The sequence below is a fragment of the Pteropus vampyrus genome, unplaced genomic scaffold (assembly GCF_000151845.1).
Source record: "Pteropus vampyrus isolate Shadow unplaced genomic scaffold, Pvam_2.0 Scaffold77, whole genome shotgun sequence".
Lineage (NCBI taxonomy): Eukaryota > Metazoa > Chordata > Mammalia > Chiroptera > Pteropodidae > Pteropus > Pteropus vampyrus.
In genome coordinates this window covers 4,893,636-4,921,263 of record NW_011888858.1, presented here as the reverse complement: position 1 = coordinate 4,921,263, position 27,628 = coordinate 4,893,636, and the positions used below count along the sequence as shown (strand labels likewise).

Sequence of the window (27,628 nt, the reverse complement as noted above, 5' to 3'; positions counted from 1 at the left end):
AAAAAAAAAAAAACATCTTTTTTCCTCTCTTCCTTGCTTGCTTGCTTGCTTGCCTTTTACTCTGGCTAAGAAACAGTTTCGCAACTCTTAGCAATCAAGTGAAATGATGTCATTTTGCTGACTCCAGCAAAGGAGTTACATTTTGGCAAATTAGAGAATATATGAGAAGATGAAAATATAAATTTTAGCTATCTTAATGGAGGATATGATACTGCACTTCCAGGCCTGTGATAGAATTTGAATTCCAGGATCCACAGAGCAAAGCAAAGACTACTGAATGGGGAGGAGGAAGAAAAAGGCGGTGGAGGCACCAGTAAAAGAGGCCAGCTTAAAGGCTGTCTGTGAAAACCAGAACACTTATCTTAAGCACTATTTCAACGCATTTCATATCACTTGACAGGAGGTAAGGAGAACAGCATTGTACTGTCCAAGGCCTTGAGATCCCTTTGAGAGTGAACAGTAACATGGAAATTCTATTCAGTAACAAAGCACCATCCCTCACATCTGTGACCTGCCCACAGAAATATGTGAGCTTAGTAGAGCCTTAGAGACAAGGCTCCAGACCCCTCTCTTCTAGAAGCATCCCAGCCAGAATCTCAGCAGATCGGGCCATCTTATTCAGAAGAAATTCAGGAACATTCTGTTACAGAGGGAACATTTGAACAAATTCCAGAAAAGGCATAAGTGAAGAATGGGGACTCAAAGGCATAATCATGAAGGCAGCAAATTTGACTTTCGTGGTCTCCACTTTCTTTCCTCTGATTTTGCCCCTCCCTTGTCCCACCAAGTGCTCAGAACTCAATGGCTTCTTCCTAGCACCAGTAAATGAGCATCCTTCCTCTAAGAAGTGAATGACAGATGGCTGAACTCTTCCAAGAGAATTCTGCATTTTAAAAGTGGACAAGAGAGACAGAATCTAAGAAGAAAATTAGCTGACTTTTTAATAGTTAAATTTCTGTTTCTGCGGCATTTGAGCAGTAATTTGTCATAGGAAGCCTTTCTGGAGCTCCTCAAATCACATTTTACAGAAATTAAAGATATTTTTTTCCTCTGTTTTGAAAATGCACTAGTATAGCTTTAGAAGGTAAACATCTCATTTCCTTAAAGGGACAGTATGAAAGGGTGTAATTTAAGTCCCACTCTACCACTTAACTGTATATAGCAAGGCATTTAACACCTCTGGGCCTCAAGTTCTTGGTAAACAGAAGGATACTACCACATGCCTAACCTCAGACTTTCAGCTCATACCTCAGACTTTCATGGAATACAAGTGAGATGAACACTTTATAAACTATAAAAGTCTCTACTTGCTTTACTACTACATTTATTACTATTTCATTATCTTTCTCTCCAAAACCATGTTTTATTTAGAAAGAGGCTTGGTGTACCAGATGTATTTACGTGCCTCCAACGATTCAGTGGCCCACTGCCCTCCACCTCTTGAGATTTTGCCACTTGTTCAATGAAGTGCCTGGGCCACTGATGCACTGCCTTAACCCTTCACTGCCAACCGTTTCAGACTTCCCTGGGGACAAGACATGGATCCATCATATCCACCACAGTGGAATAGACACCAGCACCATGTTTAGGTCCAACTCAACCAGTCCCGTGGACGCTCTGGCTTCCCTCACTGCCACCTGGAGGACCCAGAGAACGCCGCCTGGAAGTAAGGGCAGTTAACACTCCTTATAACAAACTTTAAGACCAATGAAAGGCAAATAAACTGAAGTGACAGATAAATTCTTCACTTAGCTTCACCCCCATGAAATCTATCATTATTACTCTAAGTCTGTCGCAGCGCCTTTATCCTCGATGTTTTCTCTGCCTAGAACACTTCTCTCAAGATATCCACATGGCTGACCCTGCACTGGCTTCAGATCTTTACCCCAATGCCACACCTCGGTGAGGACTAACCTAACGAATTGCAACTCTTCTCCCCTAACCCCAACTCCATTCCCTTTCTCTGCTTTTGATTTCTCCACAGAACTCTTCACCATCTACTTTTAATAGGTTTTACTTATTTACTTTCTTCATTGTCTGTCTTACTTTACTAAATGTTATGTGAGTCTAGAATTGCTGTCTGTTTTGTTCACTGCTTTATGCCTAGTGTTTAAAATGTTTGTGATACATAATAGGAACTCACTATTTGTTGAATGAATGGATGGCTGAGAAAATGAAGTCTCTGAAATAATAGTCCCCAACACAAATGATTTTCTCTAAGTCATCTTCCTTCAGCTGTACTTTTTTCTTATTGTGGTAAAATATACATAACATAAAATTTACCATCTAAACCATTTTTAAGTGTATAGTTCAGCGGCATTAAGTACCTTCCTTTGTTGTGCAACCATCACCACTGTCTATCTCCAAAACTTTTTGTCTTCCCAAACTGAGACTCTATATCCATTAAACAACAACTCCCATTCCCCCTTCCCCAAGGCCCTGGGAACTACCATTCTACTTTCTGTCTCTATGAATTTGACTAACCTATGTACCTCATATAAGTGGAATAATATATATTTATTTCATTTAGCATAATGCCTTCAAGGTTAATCCATGTTGTATTATGTGTCAGAATTTCTTTCCTTTATTATCCTGAATAATATTCCACTGTAGGTATATACCACATTTTGAAAATCCATTCATATATAGATGGACATTTGTTTTGTTTCTATCTTTTGGCTATTGTGAATAATGAAGCTATAAATATTAGTGTATCAGATGCACTTTTCATAGAAAGTAAAAAAGAACGAGGCCTTAGAGGTCATGGTGTCTAATTTTTGTCAATATGTCAATCTCTTTTCTTTGCCTTGGTGACAAAAAAAAAAAATCTGTAAAAAAGCTAGCTACTTGCAGAATAGAAATCATTAATTCTATATTGGTAATGCCTGAAGTACTTTTCCTTCATGCTTCTGAAATAGGCTTCATCTATGGGAAGGTAAACAGAGATATGAAGGCTGGAGGACATAATAGAAAGAGAAAAATTATGAAGTTAGAAAAAAAAATTGTCTGAGACAAATATAATGTAATTCTCAAGACTGAAAAGGCTGAGTTTCTGAAAATAAGAAAAAAAGATAATAGCAACCAGAGGTAAAACATTTTCTTTACTCCTGCTGCAAATACTGATATATGAATAAAAGAAACAAGGCGGAGCCCATTCATAACCAAGGTAGCCACCAATCAAGACTTGGCTTGAAGATGCTAGAAGGAGCAGAGATCAAATTTTGAGGATCAAAGAGGATGCTACAATATCAAAGATGCCCACAAAGAAGAAATCTCCACATACTGGATTATTTGCAAGCTAGGTCCACACAAGATGAAGCATTTAGTGACATTTAGGAAAGGGGGAAAAGGGGAGACAAGGAGGAATAGAAGAGGTGATTTCATTAAACACTAAGTCAATGGCTTTTACCCCCAGTGAGAAGATAAGTGTGTTATACTATTAATCATTTTTTCTGAAAAATCTTACTAACCTGCTCCATCTAATAATAACCCTTTGCTTGAAATTCCTCATTCTCCCTATCCTCTACCTGGTAATTCTTACTCCCTCTCCTCTACCTGGTAATACCCAATTTATATGTCCCCTCCTCTGTGAAGTCTTCTCAGATGAGTTAGACCCTCAGCATCACAGGCATAGATGCTCCCTCCTAGGCATCCTCATAATACTTTGTATCCTTTTCTACTCTATAACTTAGCCCACTGCACTATAATTATTCCTGTAAATGACTTACCTAATTGGCTACTATGTTCAAGGCACAGGTTTCATTTATTCATAGGTTACCATCTCATGGTAACTGATCCAGCAGAACTTAAAGATTGATGGGGTACACCAAATATTGAATAGGAATACTGATATAACCAAAGTATAAATAATAGGTCAAAAAATTCCTAAAATACAGTCACATTTCAAGATATCCAGCTGGTCAGCTGCTCGTAGGCATGTCCAGATGCTACTCAGTGAGCGAGTCCATATCTGTAATCTGGTAAGTGAACTAAGACACTTGATTTGAGTTTTAATTTTGTTTAAAAACCATGTAAAAATGCCTGGTAACCTAGGATAAAGACAGTGCCAAATGATAAAATTTTACATTGATTATACTGTCCACCAAAACCAAGAGAGAGAATTAGTTCTTTCCTCATATGGGACAAATCTCTGTAACTTGCAATGTTTTTCCCCATAAAAGCACTTTATTGTTCAAAATTCTCAATATTAATTATGCCATATGTTTTCTCTTCTTAACAACACAGATTATTTTGGGGGGTGCACAATTAAATGTGAACTACAGTGTCCTGGATTAATAACAGACTAAAAACTATGATAAGCCCTCTTGCTACAATAATGCACACACATGATACAATCATACACTTTTTAATTCATTGCTCGCTTGTAAGAAAGTAAGGAAAATTTGTATAAACAAACAAACAAAACAAAACAAAAACAAAAAAAACCTAAAACACAAAACAACCATTGAGCTGAAACAAGATACTGAAAAACAAGCCAACAGAAAGCTGGTGTAGCCTTAGGGAAATTATTGGCTTCTGCATGGGAATTCATAAATTTGGCCTTGGGTACCTTTCAAGGTGAGAGAGTTTGAACCTGCCATTCCTATGTTTAATTCAGGACACTGTAGTAGGCTAAGGCAGTTGCGGATTGGCAGTATCCCTAGTGACCCCTAGCTCTAAGGGAGGAGCCATGCCTAAACCCTCACTGAGGGAATGCACCTCTCATTTAGACCTACAGAATTACCGGATGATCTTTTTGGTTTTGCTCACAACCAAAGATGACAAAACACACAAGGAAACAAACCATGGATGAGTCATGTTGTAGTACTATACAGCAGATTCAGATCCCAATGACTTCAAGAGTGAAATTATCAACTGAAGAATATAAACTGATTATATATGAAATGTTCAAAGAAATCAAATATGAAAAAAATTAAGGTGGGAATAGAATACTATTAAAAATAATCTGAAAGTTTTTAAAGAATAAAACAGTTTTTAAAAGTGAAAAATAGTATTTGAAATTAAATACTCAAATGCTGACTTCAAATACTGAAGAGAAAAATAGTTAGAGGATAAATCTGAAGATGTTACCAAAACTATGGCAAAGAAAGAAAAGACAAATAATATGTAAAGAATACTGAATGGGAAGGTATAAAGCATGTTTAATAGAAATCTTAGAATTAAAGAAAGAGACATAATACTAGAAGATAATACATGAGAATTTTCTGGAAGTAAAGAAAAACATAAATACATAGACACAGGAAATACAATGTATACCACGCAGGGCAAATATGAAGAAATCCAGAATTATACATTGTAACATTATAATGAAATTGTAATACACACACACACACACACACACACACACACACACTGAAAATCAGCCAAACAGATCACATTCAAAAGAATTGACAGTACAGTGACTGCAAATGTCTCAATAGCAAAAATAGAAGCTGATATAGTAGAATAAATAATATTGGCAAAGTCCTGAGTACTAGTCATCTTTGTGCACTTAGCTTTTATTATAGTACCTAGCACATCCTAAAGCGTTCAGAAAATGCTGGTCGAATAAATCAACTCTATTCTCTACCTCCACTCCAAATAAATGATAAATTAGTCATTAGAAAGAATAAAATGAGACTCACAGTAATGAAACCAGAAATTGACTTATTTCCTCATTTTATTAAGAGTTTTGGGATGGGGAAATGCAACAATAAATTCACCACAAAGTAAATAGCATCTGCTCATGTGAAATAGTGAGTCCCTACACCCCCACACCTCATCCTTGTTTTCAGTTAAGAGAAATGCCTTTTGTTCAATATAGTTAGCATGGAATGTTTTTGTTTATAATAAAGATGCATATCATCCAAGCAAATGTTACTGCAGCATAGATGACTGTTCTGCACATTTGTGACAGACCATTGCACCATATTGACTAGAGAAAGTCTTACTCAGCTCCAATTTCAGTTTACTTTGGGGTTTCATATTCTGCTGACTGCAGATAAAACTTTCTTCCGTAACAATGGCTGAATAAATTTAGCCATCCCCATAGAATTCCACAGGAATTTGAACTGAAATCAGGAACTCATAAAGTACCTATGAAATAGCAAAAACTTCAAATCATTTTTAAAGTTAATAACTTTTCCACTTAAGTAGAAAACAAATATTACTAGTACAGAAACAAGTTTTATTTCTTTTTTTAAAAGAAATAAAAGAAGTAATGTGATATATTTTAGCTTGGTTTGCATTTTTGAATTTCTTGGTTTTAGAGACTAGGCTATTGGATGCACAAATTCACTTGAGACAAAATTATAATGTTTTCCAAATTATTTAAATATAAACCAAAAAATTCTATTAAATTTAAATTTTCAATTGCACAGGGAGTGAGACTAAACTTTTAATCTGGAAGGAATTCAATAAGTTTATATGATAACTATGTTCTTCTGAAATCTTTTCATTTTCTTTAGCATTCCATGTAGACTGAAATTAACTCCTAAGTTAATTGTAACATAACCAAGAATTAGATTTATATTTGCTATTATTTTGTTTATGCCTTGTCTATTTTTCCCCCAAAAATAAGACTTAAAGTGAAAAAAGAGCAGTGACTAATTTAGAACACTTTGGTATCTTTAAATTTGCTTTCCTGAAATATTTTATCAGACTATAGGCCATAAAAATTTTAGAAACTGAAAAGCATTTACCTAGTAGACAACTGCCACTTTAGTGACTTTGGATATATCACTAAGGGTCTCTCCTCATCTATAAAATGGGAGCACTACACCAGAGGATTTCAAAAATTTCTAGTTCTAGCTTTACAATCTCATAACAGATATGGAATTTTTATATCTTCCACGTCTCTAGCTTACTTAATTATTCATCAAGAATCTATCGCCAAGGCTGTGAATTTACAACCATAGTGAAGATGCCCATCCAATTCTTTGTTTGGTTTTGTTTTATTTAATATTGTTATTTTTTCAATTACAGTTGACATGCAATATTATATTAATTTCAGGTGTATAACACAGTGATTGGACATTTATATAACTTACAAAGTGATCACCCCAATAAATCCAGTACCCATCTGACACATCATACAGTTATTTTAATACTACGGACTGTATTCCTCATGCTATACTCTACAGCCTCATGGCTGTTTTGTAACTATCAATTTGTATCTCTTAATCCTCTCCTCCTTCAATCATCATCCCAACCTCGCTCCCAAATCTGGCAACCACCAAAATGTTCTCTGCATCAATGAGCTTTTCTTTGTTTTGTTTTTTGTTTTTTGTTTTTGTTTTTCATTTATCTTGATCTCTAGATCCCACATATATGTGAAATCATATGAAATTTGTCTTTCTCTGTCAAATGATAGCTTTGATGGAGAGTAATCTTGGTTGTAGGTACTTACTTTTCATCTCTTTGAATATTTCATGCCAATTCCTTCTGGCCTGCAAAATTTCTGTTGAGAAATCAGCTGACAGACTTATGAGAGTTCCTTTGTAGATAACAAACTGCCTTTTTCTGGCTTACTTTAAGATTCTCTCTTTGTCCATAACCTTTGGCATTTTAATTATGATGTGTCTTGGTGGGGGCCTGTTGAGGTTCATCATGTTTGGGACTCTCTGCGCTTCCTGGTGTTGAATGTCTATTTCCTTCACCAGGTCAGGGAAATTTTCAGTCATTATTTCTTGAAATAAGTTTTGTATTCCTTGCTCTCTCTCTTCTCCTTTTGGTACCCCTATGATGTGAACACTGGTATGCCTGAAGTGGTTCCAGAGGCCCTTAAACTATCCTTTTTTGGATTATTTTTTCTTATTGCTGTCCTGATTGGGTGTTTTCTGCTAACTTATCTTCAAAATCGCTGATTCCAATTGTTATATTCTTCATTTCTGACTGGTTCGTTTTTGTTTTCTATCTCTATTTTTATATTTCCTATCTCTTTGTTGAAAATCTCACTGAGGTCATTGAGCATCTTTATAACCAGTGTTTTGAACTCTGCATCTGGTAGATTGCTTGTCTGCATTTTGTCTAGTTCTTTTTCTGAAGCTTTGGTCTGTACTTTCATTTGGGGTATGTTCTTTTGTCTCCCCATTTTGCCTTGCTGCATTTGTTTCTATGTATTAGGTAGGGCCATTATGTCTCCCAGTCTTAGTAGAGTGGCCTTATGCAGTAGGCATCTGTGGGGGAGCGGGGGCAGTAGTGTAGTCTCCCCGGTCACCTGTACCAGATGCTCCAGGTGTGTCCCACATGTGGGTTGTGTGTCTCCTTCTGTTGTAGTTGAGCCATTTTTGCTGTTAGCACATCAATAGGAGAGATTGACCCTCAGGTTGATTAGTTGTGAAGACTGGCTGTGAATACAGTGAAAGAGCTATTGTGCAGGGGTTAACCCTACAGAGCATGATTTGCTTTAGCTGGGCTCTAGTGCTGCCCATTCTGCTCTTTGGGTGTGACTTTTGTGGAGGTGGTTAGGTGGTGAGCGGGTGTGGTCAGAAGCTGGCCATCAGGTGTGTTGGTTCTGGGTCCTTTCGGGAGAGGCTCTGTTGCAGGTCAAGGTCAGCTATGGCCTGTACCCTGCCCAGGGCTACTTGGTATGAGTTATAAAGTGATCTGCAAATGGTTTCCACTTGCCCTGGACTTGGAGGTGCCTGGGAGAGGCTAAGCTGAAAACCAAGGCAGGTTGCCATTAGTGCCAGGTGTGGGCTGCTCAGCAAGTGGTACAGGGCATGCCAAGGCCAGATGCTGCTTGCTTGGGGCTTGCAAACCTTTGAGAGATTTTAGCAAAGTCCACAGCATGAGCCAAGACAAGCATTTGAATGGAAAAGCTGCCGGAAACGGTTTGGGTGTGCCTGCAAGTTGCGTGGGTTGGGGTCTCAAGGAATCACCAGGGTGGGGAGAATGGTGTTATCCGGTTTGATGGGAACTCAGATATGCTGGCCACCTACATCTGCACGGTGTTGGTGGGGCTCAACAAAGGAACAATGGTGCCTGTCAGCACTTCCGTATGGGAAAAACTGGCCCTCCAGCCCTCGCCCTGAAGCCAGACAATTCGGTTCCTTCCTGTATGTCCCTGGCACCTTTTGAGCTGCTTCCCAGTGCAAGAGCTCAGAGTGAGTCTGTCAATGAGTAAGTCCATGTGCAAGCCCATTAAGAGGAAGGCTTGGGATTCTAGCAGCCCTCTGTCTCATTCAGCCACAAATCCCTCTAATTTTCACAGCTGGCAGTTATGGGGACTTTTCTTCCTAGCACTGAAACCATAGGCAGCAGAGCCTCATTCCTCTGGAAGGGGGGCCTCCGCAAGTGAGATATCCCTCACTAATTTTAACAGCCACACGTGCATGTGGGACTAGCCAGTTCCACAACTCCACTCCTCATACCAGTCTCAATGTGGCTTCTTCTATATATCCTCAGTTATAAGACTTCTGTTCAGCTAGACTTCAGATGATTCTCAATGATGGTTGTTCTCTAGTTTAGTTTTAATTTTGATGTGGTCGTGAGAGGAGGTGAGCACAGTGTTTGTGTACTCTGCCATCTTGACCAGAACTTCTGCAATTCTTCATATTTGTCTACCCTCCACATAATAGAACACTTTCAATTATTTTTATCTATTCGAATAATATTTTCACTTTATTTAATAGAGCAGGCATATTAAATTGGGAGAGAGCTCTCAGTGTTAAAGGTAATAATGCAATGCACCATAATAAAAATGTGTCATTGACTACTGAGATTTATTTAAATAATATAGTTAGACTAAAAACATGTATACCTACAAAAAAATTGTTTAAAAAGTCTGCAACTCGAAATGTAAGTACGATATATTTTGCCAAGTCTAAAAAATACTAGATAGGTTTTTAAATTAGCAATACTTGAAAATATAGGTAGGAGTCAAAGGCAATTTATTTTTATGAACTGGTAGAGTATGATACATAGTTGAAATACATTACTCAAACACTGTTTAAGCCAACTGGAGCTTTCTGGGAGTGAACCAATGAGATATCTTGGGGAGGAAATGGTATGGTTGCATTGGCCAGCAGACCACTGAGCCAACACAGAAATACTCTTACTCCTGATACCCTACTTCATCTCTGCTCCTTTTAAGCTAGAGGAGAAACCTGAATAGAGTAAAAGAAACAACTATCATTCTAAGCAAGTGAGCAATTGAGGAACAAAGCTTTCTAGACCACTGTTCTGACTGCTCCATGATGAGGCTGCCAGCTAAGTCAGTCAGATAAAAATAGTTTTCAAACATGTTGACATAAATAAAATCAAATGTACTTTCTCCTCTTCTATTTCTTCTTCCCTTTTTCTTAACTTTCTCTCCCTCCTCTTCTTTCTTTTCATCTATTCATTCTTACATTTATTTAACAAATACGTATCCAGACACTGTGTGCTAAATAGAAGGAATATGTTAGTAAATGAACAACAAGGTCCACTCCTTACATAGCTCAAATTTTAGTGGGAGGTGGTAACAGACGATAATAGAGAAGGTTGGTCTGAAGACAGTAAATTGATCTCTCAATTCTGAATTGGGTGTCCTAGTGAAAGAGGACTAGCCCCCTGTGGCCCGAAGCAAGTGAAGAGTACGTTTTTCTCTTATCACTCTATAATGTGAAAGAGGACACATCCTCTTTCACATTATAGAGTGATAAGAGAAAAACGTACTCTTCACTTGCTTCCTAGTGAAAGAGGACACCCAATTCAGAATTGAGAGATCAGGTAAAGATCTGATCTTTCCTAAGAATAAAAAAAAACATGCAAAAACTGGAGGAAAGACAATCAGAGAGTGAACTAGGAGAGGGGAAAGGGAACTAAGAATTTCTTTTTTGGAAATCAAAGTAAATGAGGGGGAAAAAATCTTTAGAAATGAAAACTTATACATGAATAGCAGTATTATTCATAATATCAAAAAATAGAAACTCAAATGTCCATCTATGAATGAACGAATAAAAAACGTGGCATATTCATACAATGTCACAGTATTCAGGAATAAAAAGAAATGAAGTTCTGATATATGCTACAACATGGATGGACCTTGAAAACAGGCTAAGTGAAAGAAGCTAGTCATAAAAAAACACATGATGTATCTTTCCATGTACATGAAATATCCAGAATGAGCAAACCCATAGAGACAGAAAGTAGATAAGTAATAGTCTAATAGTCTAGGGCTATGGGTGAGGGTGAGGTTGGGAAGGAGTGATAGGAGTTGGGAGATGTTGGAGTGAAATAGGGACTACTTCTAATGGGTACAGGATTTCTTGTTGGAGTGATTAAAATATTCTAAAATAGATTGTGGCGACAGTTGCTTAACTGTGAACATACTAAAAACCATTGAATTGTATACTTTAAAAAGGAAAATTGTATGGTATATGAATTATAACTCAATAAAGTTATTTTTAAAAAAAGAAGTGAAAATTAACATTTAACTGGATTATAATGAGAACATGCCCAAACTTTGGGACTCTAATGAAATCTTCTATCTTCTTTATATTTTGGTTACTAGGATGATGAAGGGTACTTAGTGGTAATAAAACAATACCTTTAAGAACAAAGCTATACTAGTTTCCATTTCTATATCCACAGGTGGTCTGAGAGGACAACAGGCTGCCTGCTTTTGGCTTTGTCATGACACTGATACAGAACAGTTAATCCGAACAAGTACAGCAGTTAATCCAAGCAAGGACAATGACATAGCCGATTTCATCAGCATCACCTGATGTAACAAATGCCTTTCAAAGGTTATTAAATGAATTAGCAAAAGTAATTTACTCTAAAGAAATGTCTCATCGAAATATGTAATTCATTTTACTAAAATAGCCATTTTAGCAGAGCTCGTTTCTTGTGCTCAAATATTCAATTTCTTTACTTCATTTACTAATTTGACCACCCCTTTAGCTTGGAACATGGCACCCAGAAAAAAGACTACATTTTCCAGCCCCATCCCCTGCAAGTAGGTATAGCCATGTAACTAAGGTCTGACCAATGGGATGGTGAACTATGGTGACAAGTGCAACTTCTGAATCACAATCTTAAAGGGAACTTGTATCCACCAATTCCTCTCTGTTCATATTTTCTATTTGTAGAATCAGGACATGCTTTCAAGAGTTAGAGCAGCTATTTGTGACCATGAAATGGAAGTATATACAGCAAAATATCAAAATCGAGCGTGCCTGGGCCCCCAGTACCAAGAAACTGCCTTACTAGCCCTGGACCATTGACAGATATTTTTATAGAAGAACGAATAAAATTTCTATTTTGCTGGTGTCTACTGTATTTTAGGGTCTATTTATTATAGCAGCCTAAGATGTAGCCTAACTAACCAAACCATTATCTGCTCTGTGTGTCCAAAGGCCTTTCCAGATGGCTGATGCACTATCCTAAGCAAATATTTAGCAACAGAGAACTCACTTATCAACCTCTCATTTTGTACTTATTACTTGCTTCATGTCAAATGGCAACAGTGCTAGGCAGAAAGAACAACCTTTGTTTGTTGTTATCAAGTTCTTGCAGAAGCTTGGGAACTTCTCACTTGCTCTCATATACCCTGACCACCCATGAAACAATTCTTCTAGCAGTTAAAAGAGATTAACTTCTCGTATGAGCAAGTATTCTCTTTGTAGATGGATTTATTGTGATTTTGACTAACCTCTTTCCAGAAGGAAAAAAAAAAGCTTTTAAAATAAATCAAATGAAATAAAAATGCCCTCTCCAAATCAGAAGCCAGTCAACATTAGCAATAGCTAATTGACTCTCACACATTATAGAGTGATAAGAGAAAAACGTACTCTTCACTTGCTTCGGGCCACAGGGGGCTAATTCAGTGGAACATACAATCCAAATGGAAGTATGAGCAGTAAAGAAATTCTCTGAAAATGATAATGTTTTGCAATATTAAGTTTAAGACAAGAACCTATATAGGAACCATACTACAAAACATTTCATCTTACTCCCTTAAGAGTAGTAAACCACGGGAATTTTGACATAGAATAATATTTTGTTCTAGCAGACCAACAGCCTGGCATCCTTGAAAATATTAGTCTGAATAGGAAATTAACATTTTAGATATATTACAGAAGCAATCCTAACTACTTTGAATTCTCTTTTTTTCTTTTTTCCCAGCTTTATTAAAATATAATAGATGATTAGTTGCTCATATTTACATTGCACAAGTCGATGTTTTTTTCAATTATAATTGGCATACAATAATATATTAGTTTCAGTTGTACAGCAAAGTGATTAGAGCTCAAGTGAATCTAGTACCCCTCTTCTATCTTACATATTTATTACACATTGTTGATTATTTACCTTATATCTCTATGACTATTTTGCAACTATCCATTTGTATTTCTTAATCTCTTCACTCCTTTTCACCATCCCCCCACTAACTTCCTCCTTTCCAGTAGCCCTCAGAATAGTCTCTGTATCTATGAGTTTGTTTGTTTTTGCTGTTATTGTTGTTTATTTTGTTCTTTAGATTCTGCATGTACATGAATTCACATGGTATTTGTCTTTTTCTATCTGACTTATCTCATTTAGTGTAACAACCTCGACCTCCATCAAGGGAATATCTTTTTCCATCCCCTTCCTTTTAGTCTGTGGGTGTCTTTCAATCTGAGGTGAGTCTCTTGTAGGCTGCATATGTAGGGGTCTTGTTTTCTTATCATTCAGCCACCCTATCTTTTGGTTGGAGCACTTAATTCTTTTCCATTTGAGGTAGTCGATAGCTATGTAGTTATTGCCATTTTTATTCATGATTTTAATACATGGTTTTCCTTCTTAAAGAAGTCCCTCCAACATTTTCTGTAATAGTGGTTTGGTGTTAATGAACTCCTTTAGCTTATTTTTGTCTGGGAAGCTCTTTATCTGTCCTTCAACTCTAAATGATAGCTTTGCTGGTTAAAGTATTCTTGGTTGTAGATCTTGAGTTTTCACCACATCGAATATTTTGTGCCATGCTCTTCTGTCTGGCAAAGTTTCTTTTGAGAAATCTGCTGCCAGTCTTATGAGTGTTCCCTTGTAACTAATTGCTTTTCTTTTTCTACTTTTAAGATTCTCTATTTTTATTTAACCTTTGGCATTTTAATCATGAAGTGTCTTGGTGTAGGCCTCTTTGGGTTCCTCTTTCTTGGGACTCTCTTCGCTTCCTGGGTTTGTACGTCTATTTCCTTCACCAGGTTAGGGAAGTTTCCTATCATTATTTCTTCAAATAAATTTTCCATTTCTTGTTCTCCCTCTCCTGCTTCAGGTACCCCTATTACATGGATGTTTTTACACTTAATGCTGGCCCAAAGACTCCTTAAATTATTATTATATTCTTGACTTCTATTTTCTTGCCATTCCAATTGGGTGATCTTGGCTTCCCCATCCTCTATATTGGTAGCTTGATCCCTTCTTTATCACTCAGTTAATTCCCTCTAATATACTCTTCATCTCAGATAATGTAGTCTTTATTTCTGACTGGTTCCCTTTTATAATTTCCATTTCCATTTTTATGTTTTTTTTTTTTATCTCTTTGTTAAAGTTCTCACTGAGTTCATCTACTCTTTCCCCTAAATTCACTGAGCATCTTTATAACCAGCATTTTCAACTCTACATCTGTTAGATTGCTTGATGCCATTATTCCTGGATCTCTGTTCTGTTCTCTCATATGGTTTCTGCTTCTTTGTGTTCTCATTTTGGCTGCCTTTTTGTGTCTGTTTCTATATACTAAGCAAAGCTGCTAAGTCTCCTGGTCTTATTAGTGTGGCTTTGCGTAGTAGGTGTCCAGTAGCACAATCCTGAGGGGTTCAGCAAGCAGGCCAGTTTTAGCCCCAGCCTGTGTCCTTCCGGGGCCACCTGTTAAGAATCAGCAAGCAATCCACAGATTCTGTGCTTATAGTTGCCTCAAGAAACCACACCAGAAATTGAGGCCAGCTGCTACCAGTATGGGTTTTGGAACTTGCTCTGCAAGTTGCACAGGACTCGCCAAGGACACAAGTGGATGTGGCTTGGGTGTGAGTTGGGGGAGGCAGAGTTTCAAGGACCCTCTGGGCAGAGAGACCTCTGTTATCTCATTTGATGACGTCTCAGCTATGGCAGTGCTGCATCAACACACTGCAAGTGGGGAGGGCTCAGCAGAGTAACAATGGGTACCAGCAGCACTTCTGCCAGGGAGACAGCCTCGCCTCCATCCCTCACTCTGACAACTCAGTGTCCCCCTGTAAGTCCCTGGTGTACCCGAGCAACCAACCTGGTGCTGGTACTCAGAGAGAACAAGTCCATCACCACTAAAGTCTGGTTGCAGACATGGACCCTTTAAGAGGTGTCCGCAGCTGCCGAAGTCTCTGTCCCACTCAGCCTCTTGGGACCAGGCAGCCTCGCATTCTCGCCCAATCCTATCTCCTCCCATTACTGGGTGATTTCTTATTTCTCTCCCTAGCTGTAGGGCTTGTTCATCTAGACCCCAGGTGACTCTGCTTGCCATTTGCTTCGTATTTCCATCACAACTTTGGTGTGGTCCTAAGAGCAGATGAACAAAGCCTCTATCATCTACACCATTTTGACTTCTTTTTCTACTTCAAATTCTAATACACTATATCTTTATTTCTTTATTTCAAGTGGTACTTCATTATGTAAAATGCTTTCATAAATTAAAATAAACTTTTGAGATTTTAAATTTTTAGTTGACCTGGTAGAGAAGGGAGATAAAAATTCCCAGGAATAAGCAAGGATTGTGCTAGATTGTGGATAGTGGGAAGACAACATTATCCCCAACCTTGAACAGTTCAAAGTCTAACGAAGGGACAGAGAGACAGGCCCTCAAACCCAACCACAATGCTGTGTGGTATTTGACCCAACATAAGGCAATATAAGGTGCTATGTGGAAGCACAGAGAAGGGATTGCTTTCAACTAGAAAAGGAACAGAAATATCCAAAGGGGTGACATGAAGAATGAGCCTTTATGCATGGCATCTTCAAGAATGAGGATTAGTACTGTGAGGCCAGGGTAGAGGTACTCAATCTGGTTGATTTGTCACTCTAAGGGGTATCTGGAAATGGGAATGGGCTGTTTTGGGTTGATGCAGTAACTGGGGAGCACTACAGGCATTTAGTGTGGGAGGCAGAAAGGGGAATGAGGATTAGTACTGTGAGGCCAGGGTAGAGGTACTCAATCTGATTGATTTGTCACTCTAAGGGGTATCTGGAAATGGGAATGGGCTGTTTTGGGTTGATGCAGTAACTGGGGAGCACTACAGGCATTTAGTGTGGGAGGCAGATATTTAACATCATTAAAAATCTTTCAGTGTCCAAGGCGGTCTTTTGCAACAAATAACTGTGCAGTCCAAAATGTTAATTGCATTTCTACTGGAAGATAGGGTAGATAAAGTTATGTGGTGGAATAAAAGACTACAAGGGTGAAAGTGTCTTCCCAATGGCCTTTATAATTTTTCCTCCCCTCTCTCAACATGCAGCCTTTACTTCGGTGCAGTACCATATGGTTGTATACTGTACATCTAAGGAGACACAATTAAAATACAGATATTATAGATTTGTATATTGATTAGAACAATTTTCTGGCAGAAGCACTGTAGTGTCTTGAGGGAGGAGAGTTTTCCTTATTCCCATAAAGGTACCATATGGGCTAGTGGTAGATCTGTGTTCTCAAAAACAATTGGTCCTAGTTGGGAAGAAAGTGATAGTTCAGATGAGTATGGATAGAAAAAAGAGAAGAATAAGGAAGGTAGTCTGGTTTCTCATTGTGTCCCATTCAAGTGTTCCATAAATACTAAAAATCACTAAGAGCTGCACGTAGCCTCTGGTCCACCTACATTGATCTTCTGCCTATAGCCTGCTCTCAAGGCTTGGAGACCGGCTTCTGTTCTCAAGGTTAGATAGAGAAGGGTTTAGCATCTTTCTGACCTAGTCCTGGTCCCAGGTTTCCAACTGCTACACATTGCTGCTTCCAAGAGTCCATTCTTGGCTTCAAGCTTCCTTCTTCCTAATCTCTGCTATTGTTTCTAATAACACTATTGCTCCTACGCAAATACCTACCTCCAATCAGGAGAGTCCTTCAAGCACTCAAGTTGCCCAAAATCAAAAGTATCATATGTGGTTTTTGAAAACTCTCTTCTTTGTCCAAATTAAACTTGAATTGCTCCAATACATTATTTTAAGCTACTGTTTTAGTTACTATATATAAAGCATGAGTGAACATACACATGCACATAACTGAAGATATTTTAAATTTAATTGTGATTACAACCTATGGGTGAGACCACCAGACTCTCTTAATTGAACAGGAATATAAGATTAATTCATAACAAATGAACAGTTTTCAAAATAAGAGTATGCTATATAAAAGTTAATAAAACTGGCTCCAAGTTATTTATTTTCTTCAAAAACATCCTGCCCTCCTCCAAATGTGACCTGAATAGCTTTGTAAAAACAAGGTAGAAAATCTCGAAACACACAAACCAGCAACTGTTAACACAAAAAAAATTAAAAGAGATTCTGTAACACGTAAATAAAAACCTATTAGGTAGGACTTATTCTACAATCAGCATTTTTAAGATTTTGCTCAAATCGTGATCATGAAGGCAATGCTTAACATCAACCCAGCTCTTAGCAGCATGCCAGGCATAGTTCCAGTGACTCTGCATGTATTAATTCATTTGATCTTTACAACAGCCCTATGAGATGGTTCTGTTATCATCCTCATTTTATAGTCTGAGTCTCACATCCTTCAAAGTCTGATTTAAATTTCACTTCTTCACAAGTTCTTTCCACCCTCCTCACCAACTCAAATTATTTTCTATCTTCTCCTTTCCCACCATTTTATATGTCTTTTATAGGAATTATGTATGTTTCTCTTTCTTCCTATGACATCACTAGTTTCTGAAGTGGTAAACTTTGTCTTATTCATTTCTGTATTCCTACAGTGACTAACAGAGATTCTTGCACAAAGTACATGCCCAATGTTTGTGGAACTAACACTAGCATCAAGAGAAAGAGGAAAGAAGAAAGGAATTTAGCAGTAGTTTAAAAACAAAGAAAGAGTCATGAATAAAAAGTAACAAGCAATTATTCTCAGTACCTGCAGATGAGAGAACAAAAGAGATCTAGCAATTATGGGATAAGACATTTAATTATATAATAGATAAACATTAAACCATAATTATATTGAAAGAAAATACAGGTGAATGTTTACATAAACTTGAGAGGTGGAAGGCATTTCTAAACATGGCACCAAAAAACAAAATCAAGGAAGAGAAGAGGTAAATAAATGGCCAAGAGAGCCAGCTCTGAGTCAGACTGCATGGATTAAGTTTTCAAGTTGCTCTTTGTGAGTAAATTTCTTCACTGTAAAATAGGGTGATAAAAATAATCCCTGTCTCATACAGTTCATGGGGTAGAATGCATGAGATAATCACTGTTAAAGTCTTACTACAATGCCTGACACAATGTCTTCCATATATGTTTAGAAACAAACCAATGAAGGAAAAGATAGACCAACTTGATTGAATAAAAATAGCTTTGTGTTCTTAAACTCATAGATACACAGAATATTTTGAGGGTTACCAGATGGGAAAGTGTTGGGGAGGTCGGTAAAAAAAGGGAGAAGGGATTAAGATATACAAATTGGTAGTTAAAAAATAGTAATGGCGATATAAAGCATAACATAAGGAATATAATCAATAATATTGTAATAACTGTATATGGTGTCAGGAGTGATCACTTTGTGAGTTATACAGATGTCTAATCGCTATGCTGTACACCTGAAACTAATATAATATTGTATATCAACTATAACTGAAAAATAAAAAATATTTTAAAACATAGCCTTTTTAAAAAAGTCTTTAAAAAATACCCCTAAACCCCATAAATATCATACAACAAATAGGAAGGAAAACGATGGATATTCTAGATACATAAAGATCTTTTGCAAATTAACAAGGAGATGAAAACCCTAACAGGAAAAAAAAAGTAGCTAAGCATAATTGAGCATGTCACAAAATATCAATATATACAATGAAATAACCGAACATGAAAAAACATCTTCCCGAAATAAGTAATTAGAAGGTGTTAGTTAAAATGAGATATAAATTTTGCTTATTACATCAGCAATATTGATGATGGTATGAAGCAATGGGAATGCTTATAGAGCTTTGCAGATAGCTTAAACTGGCAAATTTCTATATGACATTTTGTCAATAAGGATCAAAAACTTTAAACTGTACATACCTCCGACCTAAGAAACCTAGATATTTATATGAAGGAAATAATCACTAATGTGCACAAATATATAAACTGCAACCTTGTTTATAAGGATGAAAAACTGAACATAATATAGTAATGCAAACAACAAGCATTGTTACTAAATTACAGTGCCTTTACAACACTGTGAATACTGTGATAAAAGATATTTAATGCCATGAATGAAGAAAACAAATGATAGAACAGCATTATTGTATGATTCCATTTTTATTAAAAAACTCTAACAATGTGTGTATGTGTATGTTTTCACATACATAAAAATGATCTGACTACGGCCATGCCACCCTGAACAAGCCCGATCCTGTCTGATCTCGGAAGCTAAGCAGGGTCGGGCCTGGTTAGCACTTGGATGGGAAACCACCTAGGAAAACCAGGTGCTGTAGGCATAAAAAATAAAAAATAAGGGACTGTCAACTGACAAGATCCTTGCAATCTGTGAGGTCAACCAAGGGTTGCCTTGCCTAAAAAAAAAAAAAAAGATCTGAAAGGAAATATACCTAACAAATACTAACATTATCTTAGATAATGAAATTACAGGTGTCTTCAGAAAGCTACATGTTCTAAATTTTTTATGATAAATATATTTTTGTAATTAAGAAAATAATAAAAATTATCTTTCCCAAAATAAAAAAAAATAACCATTAGGAGATAGTCCTGCCCCATCATTCAGAGACCTTGGATATTAGAATACATCTTCAATGGAATCTACACTGTACTCCTCAGAAGAGGCATACGATAATGATCATCAGCCCACAAGTTCTATGGGTATATAAGCAGTTCAAGTAGTTTAATGGAAAGTTCAAACCAAAGCAACTCAAGGAAACATCATACGCTTTAACTTGCACTTTTTAAAAACTAATGAGAGTATAGATCCAATTAAAGATTCTTAATTTCATCTAGTAAAATAAATTAAATAATTGCTTAAATTGGTATCCATTATCTATCCCAGGTAGAGTGGTCACTTGGTTTATCCTGCCCAGCACCCACTGCCCCTTCTCTGGTTAAGAGCACCCAGTTTTCCTTTGGGGAACTACCTCTCACATCTTGGCTCATATGGTGACACTGATCTCATTTCCTAACTTCAGGAACTGGCAGACAACCCAGGAATGGTCATGCAATATATGCATTCCCCTAGACAGAATGAGTACTCAGCATGGCCTGTCAGGTCCATCTGGGGCAAGAATCATCAGACTTGAGACTTTTCTTTAAGCTCCTGGAAAAGAAGCACATTCTTTTGTTCTCGTTCAATTGCAGTTGACATTCAATATTGTTTTATGTTAGTTTCAGGTGTACAGCACAGTGGTTAGGCACTTATATAATTTACAAAAAGTCTCCCCCCCTCGATTAATCTAGTACGCACTTGGCATTGTACATAGTAATCACAATATTATTGACTATATTCTTTATGCTGTACTTTACCTCCCCTTGACTATTTGTAACAACCTAACAACCAATGTGTATTTCTTAATCCCCTCACCTTTTTCACCAATTCCCCTACCCATCCGGCAACCATCAGTTTATTGTTTCCATGAGTCTGTTTCTGTTTTATTCACTCTTTTATTTTGTTCTTTAGATTCCGCATATAAATGAGATCATATGGCATTTGTCTTTCTCCGTTTAACCTATTTTACTTAGCATAATATCTTCCAAATCCATCCATGTTGTCACAAATCATACGATTTCTTTCTTTTTTATGGCCAAGTAATGTTTCGTTGTATACACATTCTTTTTTCCCTAGTTCCATGCCAAGAAAATATAAGCCTATTGCTGCTGGGGACATCTTTGCCATCATTTAGAAAGAGTCTACATAAAAATGAAACTAATAAAGAAGGGAATAGAACCAAGAAACAGAGATAAACAGACTCCTAAGAAACTATGGATCCAACCATGTCTGAAGCCATTCATCACCATTTGATTTGGACTTCTGTCACATGAAACCAAAAGGAGGCAAGAAATATGGGGAAAGGGAGGTTAGATCATTGTGTCCTTCCTCCCCAATTGATATACCTGTCTTAGTCAACTGGGGCCACTTTCACAAAATACCATAAAGTAGGCGGATATAGCAGGTTATATCTGTAAATTGTTTCAGAAGTTGAAACCAGAGAGTTGTTATAAATATTTTTGAAACCAGAGTTGCTATAAAAATGCCCCTGACATTATAGAAATTAAGACATATAAAATTATTTAAGAACCAAAATATTATCACAGAAAACAATTCTGATAACCGAAAAGTATAAGGTGTGCATTTACATTGCTTTAGACCTAGAATAATATTAGATATAAAAGTTGAGCAATATTTGTTAGCATAAAAATTAAGTTTGAAAATACTAATAAATTATTTTTCCTAGATATATCAAACACAATCATGGCTAGTGGCCTCTTAACAGAATTAGTAGGTGGCACTATCATAGAATATAATAAAGAAATATTTTGCAAACCCAAGAAGATTTTTCTATATGAAAATCAGAAAACATCGATTAGAAAGGAGTTTTTGGGAAGCAACAAGGTCTCACATCTACTGCCTGTGACCAACCATGTCCCAAGAGCACAACGTTCATGGTCTCCTTTCCAGTTGAGACCCCCGCCCCTGGGGTGTTGATAGTGGATGGAAAGATGAGCTCAGTCCCTACAGTGGCCTCAGCCCTGGCTGCCCCTAAGCGCCTAAACAGAGAACAGTAATATTTACATCAGGAGTCCCAAGCTACAGGCCCTGAGAGTAAAATGTTTTGTTTAGCAAGAAGGGTGTTTGAAAATTAGGACCTTTCCCATAGAAAATTCAAACTTCCAACTTCTTTTAAAAATACGAAAGTTCAAGAAGCACTGAGGCTGAAGTGCTAAATAAAAAGAGGATCTAAAGAGTCATTTCCTTGAGATTGGGCATCTGCTCTTAGGGACACTGGTGTCTGTGCAACTCCCTATTGTCTTCCACTTGCCTATATTGCCTGCCTGGCACCTGATAGGTTTGAAAGCCCTGCTCCACATAGTCCAACACACTTCCTTATTGCTTTTAAGCATTAACCCTAGATTAAATCCTGCTGCAGACAGAATAACATGAACTCAAGTTGAGAGCACTGAATTGTTGCCCTTTACCACTAACTGTGTGACTGCATGCAAGTGACTCTCCTCTCTCTTCTGGTCTGAAATGGGGATGATCATTCCTTCCCCGTCTTCTTCAGAGTTGCTGTGATGAGTAAAAGGGATAGGGGATGTCAAAGTGCTCTACAGAGAAGGGGTGTCACCATCTAGTAAACAGGATAGCACATTTAAAAAATATTATAAAACAATAACATCCTATATAAATCTTTAAGAATAATACACTGAGAAAGCTTGATTTTCTATTCATGGTTAATGGTACAAAAGAAATTATTAAGCCTAAGACTACATACTTAGGAAATGCAAAGAAAAAAACATATATATATAAAATGATTTCCTAATTTTGAAAACTTGCAAGCATAAATAATATCTAACTTGTCAGACTGCTAAACTTAGAAATGACTAAATTTCCTGAGAACTAAAGATAAGCTAAATTTCCTGAGAACTAAAGATAAGGTCAAATAAGTTCAGTCAAATAACGTTTTCAGGAATAATACATATGACCAAAAGTCTACCTAGGAATGATGATGTAAAAAATGAGCGCAGAGTCTGCAAAGGAAACTAAGACAAATGCTGATATTAAAAAGTATGTAATGAGCTGGGATACCTACTTCCTCCAAAGAGAACATAGCAGAATTTCATAAGTGGTTAACCAGCTTTAAAATTCCAGACAGTCAAGGTTGCTGTGATTATCTGCTACAGAGAAACAGACCTACAGAGTACAAGTAGATTCCGGTAATGGTATCAAAATGCAAAGATAATCTAGAAGTCCTTGAGGTATCATGTCACTACATCCATCACTTAAATCTATGGACCTCAGTATTTGGGATTGAAAATTAATCAAAATCATCCACAGGTCATTGGTCAAGTTTATTTAGTCACCAAGAAAGCTGGCCTAATCAACCAAACATTATGAAAAATGTCTTCTCTGGAAACCTTCACCTTACCAACAAAGGAAACTTTTGAAATTAAACAAAACCAAGAACAGTAACTTATATCCTGCATTCTGCTTAATTTTTCAGATCCCTGCTTAAGGAAGAAAAAGAAAATACAATGAAAGGATATTTTTCCTTCTCTTTTTTTTTTAAAGTAGAACCTTGTGTATTCTTTTGTTTCTGTTGTTTAAAAAAAAATTTGTTCTTATCAAAGTAAAACATGAACATAAGATTCAATTCAAATAGTACAGAAGGATTCATTATGAAAAGCAACAGTCTCATTCCTCACCCCTTCCCATACCCACTCCTACTCAAAGGAAATCACTTTCGGTTGATTTGGGGTTTGGTTAATTCCTGGGGTTTGGCTGATTTCTGGGGATCACCATCACATCATAAAATAATGTACTATAATAACACCACTTCTTTTATAAATCACTTTTTTACATTATCTATTGACTTCCTATTATGATAGATTAGAATTTAGCTCACTTGCATCCCTACCCCACACTCCCATGCGTACAACTGCACACATATGGACACCAACTAGTTATATTACAACTTTGGTTTTTCTATTACTTCTTCATTTTAAATGCCATAAACACAATAGTTACACCTTTGTTTTTTCATCCATCAGTGACAGACCATACCTCTTACCTCACAGGTAAACATACTAACAAGAACAGGGTTTATTCCTTCCCTCTTCTTCCTCTCACTACTACCACTATGTTAGCTTATACCTTCAGAATTTTCTCTTTTGGTCAACATTTACTCCAGTTATGTAAAGAAGAAATTCACTATTATCTATCACAACCTCATTAGAGCCTATAATTATATGTTAATACCTTACTTTTGAAGACTGACTACTATTATGAAAATCTATTTTAATAATATATACATTCTGCTCTTCATATTACAGAAGGACATAAGTCAAATTTCTCAAAGAACAAAATTTTACTCAACTAACGAAGTAATAGTGGTAAGAGATTAAGACTCCTGCTGCCTTCAACTTTACATTTAAAACTAGAGTACAGTTCTACTATCAGAAAATATTACAGATTTAGGATAACTTAATTGTTTGGAAGGACAGATCACAGACTAGCTGTAGATTAACAAAACTCATCTTTTATCTTAATCTTTCTGTACAGAGTTCCAGGGTCCCTTTACCAAAGATTTCTTTTAATCACTATCTGACAACCTCTGTCACAAGTCTCCCTGTATCTCTTCTGCCTCCATCCCAGTTAACAACATAAAAGTTTATTACCATGCTTAAGACCACTCATCTGAGCATCATGGCTATACATACAGATATAGCTGCTGATAAAAAAAAGTCCATGGATCTAAATTGGACAAGATTTGGAATTAACAGGATTATAAATTAGAGATGAAAACCCCAAGTGTCGTTTGGCACAGGAAAAAATCAATGTGTATCACATAGTAGTTAAGCAAGTTAAAAGCATAGCTCTAGAGTAAGAATACCTGGTTTGAATGACCCGCTCTGCTACCACCAGACGTGAGCATGTGACCTAAGCCTTTGTACCCTGGGTTCTTCATTTAAGAAATTGAGCTGTTATAAAGGTGAAAAATAATGATATATGTAGGCATTTAGCATGCTGTGTGGTGTATAATAAGAGCTTAACAAATGAAGATTATTAAAATTATTATCGCAATTACGATGTTATTGGCCAGAGAGCCTTGACTGCACTATTTTTTTACATTGGACCTAATTATATCTTCCACTTCTGCACACCTGGAAGTTAAATGAATGTCTTTCCTTTTCAGAAATTTGCCTTTACCTCTAATTGCAGTCACTGCTAATAGGCTTGGTGGGCAAATCCCCAAGCTGGCTCTCCTGGGCTGAGCTCCCTGAGAGATTAACCCCCATACTCTTGAAGGTCCTGGTTTCATGCTATATTCTTCAAATGCTTTCACCATGTCACTTTTCCAGTCAGCCCTGATTTTTTAAGGTGCATTTATTAACCTTACATCTGGAACTAGCTAAGAATGCTAAGTACAATTGTGCTAACCTCCAGAAAGACTGAAGAAATCCTAAGAAAGACTGATTCAGTACAGTACTAACTGGATTGCAATGAAAGTCCATCAAATAGTAGCTACTGCTAACAAGTAAAGGAAAAAGATATTTTGGTCTTAGTGCCTAGTTAAACTATTTGGGGCAAAGAAAAGTACATTTCTATGGCAATTTTCAAGATATTAAAAATGAGATAAAAACAAATGAGAAGCATAAAGAAATTTAGCTCATGGACCTAAAATCACCACATGTGAAATATCCAATAAATGTCTACTCTAATCTCAAATAGTAATCTTCCCTTGCAGCCTTTCTCATGTTATTGAACCAAATAGTTCAAGCCTCATCCGTGTTCTATTATAATCCTAAAGACAACTTGATATCTAGAATAGTGCTTATATTAAAAAAAAAAAATCATTGTAAATCAGAAGGTGATATAAATTGATGTCCGGATTCCCCTCACCCCTTGATTTTATATGCTTAAATTGTCTTTTTTGAAAAAATTCTGAAATGACAAATTTCTCCTTTGGCACCGAGTTTTTTGCTCCACTTTTGATGCCAACATAGTCTCATCATGAAAATAAATTAAAAGTAGGTGGTCTGGTTAGTCTTCACAATGCTACATTTTAATCAGGCAAAGCAGTGAAAAAGATGATTGTCGAATTGCTGGCGTATCTTCAAACAACAGTGCAAGCTGTCCATTTTACTCACAATGAAAAGACTCTTCAAGAGATTTTGATAAAGGTTTCCCTCCTACTTGCAGTCCACATTTGTAATGTTTATATAAGTGGGGGATATAAATCTTTCTCCAATGAACCCTATGGTTTTTAAAGCAGACTTCTTGTTATAAACTGCCTGTTTCCGTTTTGCCTGCCTAAGCAAGCCAGGCAAAGCCCATTCGCGAGAGACTGGAACTAATTTAATGTGCTCCAGGTTTAAGCCCCCAGCCTCTGTGCCTTTACAGGGAGATTTTACACAGTGGATTACTGCTGACTTTAACAATGATTCATACGATAAGTGGCTTTTGATTTGTTTTTTAATGTCAGAAAATATTCACTGGCAAAAGAAATGTCATCAAAATCATTTTGCTAAAGCAATATCCATAAAGATTGGGGGAAAAAAAGTTCAACTTAAAAAAAAAGGCAGTCTAATTCTTATTCATGCCAAAGGCCTGTTCACATGAATTTGTAGTTTTACTCAATGCAAAAAAATACAAAGTTGTTTACAGACAGAATTAAGACTGGATGAACTCCAAGATATGATTAGTTGAACTGATATACTTTGCCACAAGACTTGTTCCTATTATTAAAAATACCGAAGCCACAACAGAGATTGACAAAAGCATCATTCTTTGCCCAGCCTCAAAGATACTCTGCGCGCTTTTTACAAAGATGTAAAATTCCTTGAAACCAACACTAATTAAAACAAAAACACATTCACAAAGCTCTGAGTAAGATCCATCTTTTCAAAGTATGTCAGGGGAGGAAAGTTTCCTCTGTTTAACTCAAAGGAAAAGAGCAGCTAAGACATTAATTCAAAAAACAAAACAAAACAAAACAAAACTGAGAAACAAAAGTATATGTCATACTATTATTCTAGATTTCTGCATTTCAGGGGGCTGAACCAGAATATGCCTTTAAAATGCCAAATGTAATAAGATATACTTGTCCCAGTCATCTGTTAGTTTTGCCTATTTTTTTATGTTCCTTTGAAAGGGCCAAGTAAAGTCTTACGTTAGGGGGCAGTATTGTAACATCATGCTAACTCTTGAAACACTCAAGGCCTGACCAAAAGAAGAAAAAGGACCATTATTTTTTTTTAATCTTGTTTTATTATTAGTTTCAAGTATACAATACATGGGTTAGACATTTATATAGTTTATGATACAGCCCCCCCAATTGCTCTTTCTCTCCTCTGGCTCTCCACCTATCCATTACATTACTTTTCATTAAGATTAAAGCATGTTGGCATAATTATCCTAATTTATTACAAAATATTAGTTTTTTTTTTTACCTTGATGTCCAACTTGCTTTTTAACTACCTACCTACAATATTAAGATATCTTAAATGGTACAAAAAACAAATGCTTTTTATAAAATATCTACTCAAATATCTGAGACATGCTGATTGCTACTTAGCAGTGGAAGAACTATTTATTGAATGTCATATTTCAAAAGCATGAACACTTCAATATCCAGATGTTCTGTGTTATAAATAAAATATCACATCAGCAGATGGTAGAAAAAAAAAAGAATGAATATTTCATCTTGGTTTAAAATGAAATGAAGAGCTGGTTTGTAAACACAAGTCAAGGTGACCCATGTTAATT

General features: G+C 36.6%; 1 protein-coding gene and 1 pseudogene across 2 annotated transcripts in view; one reads left to right on the top strand and one right to left on the bottom strand.

Moving 5' to 3' along the window:
* SCFD2 (sec1 family domain containing 2) overlaps positions 1 to 27,628 on the bottom strand; it is a 355,447-nt gene that overhangs the window by 241,469 nt on the left and 86,350 nt on the right. The gene's annotated exons all lie outside the window — the stretch shown is intronic.
* LOC111741382 lies at positions 19,516 to 19,634 on the top strand (annotated as a pseudogene).